General features: G+C 38.3%; 1 pseudogene; it reads left to right on the top strand.

Annotated features, from left to right (window-relative positions):
- Window positions 1-251: 251 nt before the first annotated feature.
- Window positions 252-3,072, top strand: LOC128923467 (uncharacterized; annotated as a pseudogene).
- The last annotated feature ends 3,027 nt before the right edge of the window (window positions 3,073-6,099 follow it).

Here is a 6,099-nt window from a genome sequence, read left to right as displayed (position 1 = left end):
GTGTCGCTATCGTCGAGCGTGGTTCGGTGGTAAGCACAAAAAGGAAGAAAACGACGTAGAGTGAGTCCTCTTGAGGACTTGGCATAGTGAAATTGTGTTAATAATTCATATTGTAAAGTGCTATTAAAATATTGTGAAGTGAAACTGAAACCCGCTGCGCTACAACGATGTCTAACAAAGACATTAATATTCCGACATCAGAAGTGGAATCTGCCCATCTGCCTCAAGCATTAGATGGACCATGGTGAACTATGATGGAGTTGCAGAATCAAAATTTAATTGAACTTGTGCGGGCCATAAGAACAATGGTACCTGATGTGGGGCAGAGCAAATCAGTGCAACTGCCCAAATTCAATCCAGACAATGCAGGCGCCAACGCTTCATCGTGGTGTAATACGGCTGAAATAATCCTACAAGAAAATGTGTTAAAAGGCAGTGCGTTGGTTGTGGCTTTAAGTTCAGCAATGGAGGGAAGCGCTTCGCAATGGCTTTCGCATGTGTGCTACGCTGATATCACCTGGCTTGAGTTTAAAGAATTGTTTATACAACGCTTCAACACTATAGAAACACCAGCCGCCATGTTTCTTAATATGCTATCAAATCGACCGATAGCGAAAATCTGGCAATCCATGCAAGTCGCATGGTTACGGAACTAACAACGAAGTGGCGTCAATTGGAAACTGAAGAGATTGCTATGTCTGTGACCTTTGCGTTGTTGTCAAGCTTCGATAACCGATTGCAGCGTTTAAGTTTCACATCAAATATTCGAACCAGAGGCGATTTACAGTCTAAATTAATAGCGTTCAAAAGGAAAAGTGGTGTTATGGAGCAAAAGCCCGAAATTTATGCAAACGACAAAAACCATCATCAATAGAGTGTCATTTTTGCGGAAAATTGGGTCATAAAATGTTTGAATGCAGATTAAGAAAACAACAGAATCACTTTGCGAGCGACAAAACACGACATGGCAAACACGATGGTCACCGTGAAAAATCAAATGGAACTTGCTACAAGTGCGGTGAATTGGGTCACATATCTACCCAATGTACAAAGAAGGAAGTTCGTAAGAACACCGGGAACCGGGAAAAGCGAGTGGAACAGTGCAGCCTTGCAATACCTAAAGCATACTTGAACCACAGAGACCAAATTTTTTAAATCACCTTTGATTCTGGATCGGAATGTTCGTTAATGAAAGAAAAGCTAAGTATAAAATTTTCTGGTAAAAGATTCAATAACATTGTATGCTAAAAGGTATAGGCAGTAATGGAATATGTAGTACTGTACAAATATTAAGTAACGTAAAAATTGACGATATTTGTTTTGAAATTTTGTTTTATGTAATAGGCGATGATAATATGCAAAATGACATTGTCATTGGCCGTGAAATACTTAATCAGGGTTTTAATATTGTTATTTCATAAAACCAATTTAAAATTTCAAGAACCAAAATGGTTAATTTATGTACTGGCAGTGGGCCAGCCGATATTAATACTGAGCTTCAGGGGAAGACAAAATAAAACTACATTCATTGTTAGCAAAGTACTCAAATTCATTTATAACTGGTATCCCAAGCACAAAAGTCAGAATTGGTGAAATGAAAATTAGATTAATTGATCCAACAAAAACTGTACAAAGAAGGCCATATCGTTTAAGACCATGTGAGCGAGATTTAGTTCAAGAAAAAATTAATGAATTACTAAAATGTAATATAATTAAGCCAGCTGTTCACCTTATGCTAGCCCTATACTATTGATTATGAAAAAGAAATGGTTCAGAAGGCCTTGTGTTGACTATAGAGAGCTAAATTCATATACAGTCGCTGATAAATACCCGTTACCACTTATACAAGATCAAATAAATAGACCTGGAGGAGCTAATTACTTTACATGTCTAGATATGGCCAGTGGATATTATCAAATTCCTTTACATTCAGGGTCTATTGAGTAACGGCGTTTGTAACGCCAGATGGCCAATACGAATTTTTATCTATGCCATTCGGGCTCAGAAACGCAAGGGGTATCGAGCAAATTCCTTTGTTCGTCCAAACCCACAGAAAATTGTAGCGTTGACTGCTCTTCCGCCTCCACAGTCAATCACTTCACTCAGACAATTTATAGGCTTAGCGTCTTACTTCCGACAGTTTATTAAGGGATTTTCACAATTAATGAAACCGTTATACTTCTTAACTGCAGACAAAAATAAATTTACTTGGAAAACGGAACATGAACATATACGGAAAAAGGTCATTGCCATTCTTACTGAAAAACCAGTTCTTGTTATATTTGACCCAATTTATGCAATCGAATTGCATACAGACGCAAGTTGTACTGGCTACGGTGCAATTTTATTACATAATTTTTAATAACAAACCTCAAGTAATAGAATATTATAGCAAAACTACTTCACCCGCAGAATCAAGATATCACTCGTATGAGTTGGAAACCTTAGCTGTTGTAAACTCCATAAAACATTTTCGACATTATTTGTTGGGCAGGAACTTTATTGTTTATACTGACTTCACTCACTAAAAGCGTCAAAAAATAAACAAGATTTAACCCCCAGAGCACAACGATGGTGGGCTTATTTGCAATCATTCACATTCGATATTCAGTATAGAAAAGGAAAAAGAATGGCACATGTTGACTTTTTATCGAGAAATCCTCCTTTAACAAAGTCTACTTCGGTCACAAAATGAGTCGATGAGAAGAGAGTAAATTTAGCTGAAATTTCAAGCAACTGGCTTATTGCCGAACAGCGTCGAGATTCGGACTTTGTCGAAATTGTAACAAAATTAAAAGAGCCTCTGCCTGAAGATATTGCGAAAACCTATGAATTGAGGGCGGGAGTTCTTCATCGAAAAATACAGAGAAATGGCAGAACACGTTATTTACCAGTGGTGCCACGAGCTTTTAGATGGTCTGTTATAAACCAAGTTCATGAGTCAATAATGCATTTAGGTTTTGATAAGACATTGGATAAAACTTACGACTTTTACTGGTTTGACAATATGTTAAAAACTTTGTTGACAACTGTATCACTTGGAAAATGTCAAATGTTCAGATCAGAAAATAAACTTGCATTTAATAGCCACTGGTGCAAGTCGAGCTAATGGTCAAGTGGAGCGAACCATGAGCACGTTAAAAAATATGTTAACGGCGATTGAAACTTGAACTCAGTTTTGGCATGATGTGTTAGGAGAGGTGCTATTGGCAATCAATTGTAAAACCAACCGCATTACGAAAGCATCCTTTAGAAATGTTGTTGGGAAAGGTAGCACGCCCATTAAGATTACTTCCCCCTAGTGACATAGAAAATGTTGTTGATCTGCCAAACGTAAGAGCGCAAGCTACAAAGAAAGTGTTAGCCACTGCATTTTATGATAAAAAACGATTTGATAAAAATAAGGCAAAAGTAGTTAGACACAAAGTTGGGGATTTTGTGTTACTTAAAAGTGAAGAAAGACATCGGCCAAGTTAAGTCCGAAATTTAAGGGGCCTTTTGAAATAGGAGAGATTCTAGAAGGTGACAGGTACATTTTGAAATCTTTAACCAATAAAAGGAATTATAAATATGCACGCATATGCATATGAAGATTTAAGAAAGTTACCAGAGGCGCAAGTGTCTGAGGATGTTGTTGCAAGTAGAGAATCCGTTGCGAACGGAGAATAGAGTGAAAATGAAAATATTGAAAGTATTGAGGGTGTTGAAGTTACTGAAGAAAATGAGAATGAAGATGTTGAGAATGTTGAAATGACTAAAGAGAGTGAAGTAAACGAATAACAAAATAATGACAAAATATAAGAAAGCCTGGCACATGTGCAAAACATACTAATGGTTGTTTTGATCATGGCGTGTGGCGCATTGGATATTATAATGTAAAACCTGTCTGTTTAATGATAATGTAAAAATGAGCTGTACTAAAGAAAAAGATTTTGTATTAGTTAAGAAGGAAACAGAAACATGAAGATGTAATTTGTCAATGGCAATTTGAATAAATTTTTGTAAGTTGATTGAATAATAACTTAGCATTTTTGTTAAAATTGCACGAGGTCGTGTAATGGTCAGGATGGCCGTGTCCGCGCACCCTAATGGTGTGTGGATATTGATATTTTTTTTTTTTTTTTTTTTTGATTTCGAAGGGGGAATCTTCCAAAGATACCGTCATTTTTACGGACAGTATGCACGATTCATAATGCTTGCTAGGGTACACCTCATTCGGGTCCACGCCCATTCGGACTTGCAGAGCACTACGCCTACGTACTAAACCCTTAACTTCGTCGCATTGCTTGAATAGACCCACGGAACTGCCGTTAGGCATTGCATCATGGGTCCAAGCTTAGCCATTTGGCTCGTCAAACATATTCTTTTTTTGGTCTACTCTTCGTTCCGTCGCCGGTTTTCGCTGCGTTGCCACTCTTTTCTTCTCAGCTCTTGTAGAGCTGACGCAGACCACATTTTCATCCTATCCCAAACCGGTTTTGATTGGATCATGTATTGTACAATGTTATCAGGAGTCACACTATCCGTTGTCAGTTTTTCTATGTCAGCTCTCTCCTTTTCGTATCTGGGGCAGTGAAAGAAGATGCGCAACGCATTCTCTTCATAGTTGTCGCAGAACGAACAGCTAGTCCCGTCGTCAGATAGAAATCGGTTTCCCCATGCTTCCTCTCTACCCACTCTTGCACACTTTTAATAAGCCTATGGGTCCACCTCCCACTTGCTGCCGCATCCCAACGTCTCTGCCATTCGATAAGACTCTTTTGTCTTTCGTTTTTCCGCTCATTGTCTGTAAGTCGTCTGCCTATAATTTTCGATCTGTCTAATACTCTTTTGAGTTCCATCGCCATTATATCTGGTGGGATGATAACCGCTACTACACAAGCCGCCTCGTGTGATACCGTACGAAACGCGCAAGAAACTCTGATAGCGCTAAGACGGATTACCGATTTCGCTTTCTTCGCATATGTTTTGTGCTGTAGGGCTAGTGCCCAGGTGTGCTGGGGGCTTATTTGCAATCATTCACATTCGATATTCAGTATAGAAAAGGAAAAAGAATGGCACATGTTGACTTTTTATCGAGAAATCCTCCTTTAACAAAGTCTACTTCGGTCACAAAATGAGTCGATGAGAAGAGAGTAAATTTAGCTGAAATTTCAAGCAACTGGCTTATTGCCGAACAGCGTCGAGATTCGGACTTTGTCGAAATTGTAACAAAATTAAAAGAGCCCCTGCCTTAAGATATTGCGAAAACCTATGAATTGAGGGCGGGAGTTCTTCATCGAAAAATACAGAGAAATGGCAGAACACGTTATTTACCAGTGGTGCCACGAGCTTTTAGATGGTCTGTTATAAACCAAGTTCATGAGTCAATAATGCATTTAGGTTTTGATAAGACATTGGATAAAACTTACGACTTTTACTGGTTTGACAATATGTTAAAAACTTTGTTGACAACTGTATCACTTGGAAAATGTCAAATGTTCAGATCAGAAAATAAACTTGCATTTAATAGCCACTGGTGCAAGTCGAGCTAATGGTCAAGTGGAGCGAACCATGAGCACGTTAAAAAATATGTTAACGGCGATTGAAACTTGAACTCAGTTTTGGCATGATGTGTTAGGAGAGGTGCTATTGGCAATCAATTGTAAAACCAACCGCATTACGAAAGCATCCTTTAGAAATGTTGTTGGGAAAGGTAGCACGCCCATTAAGATTACTTCCCCCTAGTGACATAGCAAATGTTGTTGATCTGCCAAACGTAAGAGCGCAAGCTACAAAGAAAGTGTTAGCCACTGCATTTTATGATAAAAAACGATTTGATAAAAATAAGGCAAAAGTAGTTAGACACAAAGTTGGGGATTTTGTGTTACTTAAAAGTGAAGAAAGACATCGGCCAAGTTAAGTCCGAAATTTAAGGGGCCTTTTGAAATAGGAGAGATTCTAGAAGGTGACAGGTACATTTTGAAATCTTTAACCAATAAAAGGAATTATAAATATGCACGCATATGCATATGAAGATTTAAGAAAGTTACCAGAGGCGCAAGTGTCTGAGGATGTTGTTGCAAGTAGAGAATCCGTTGCGAACGGAGAATAGAGTGA

The sequence above is a fragment of the Zeugodacus cucurbitae genome, chromosome Y (genome assembly GCF_028554725.1).
Source record: "Zeugodacus cucurbitae isolate PBARC_wt_2022May chromosome Y, idZeuCucr1.2, whole genome shotgun sequence".
NCBI classification, from domain to species: Eukaryota; Metazoa; Arthropoda; class Insecta; order Diptera; family Tephritidae; genus Zeugodacus; species Zeugodacus cucurbitae.
The sequence above is the reverse complement of the archived record's forward strand: the minus strand, read 5'-3'. Positions and strand labels throughout refer to the sequence as shown.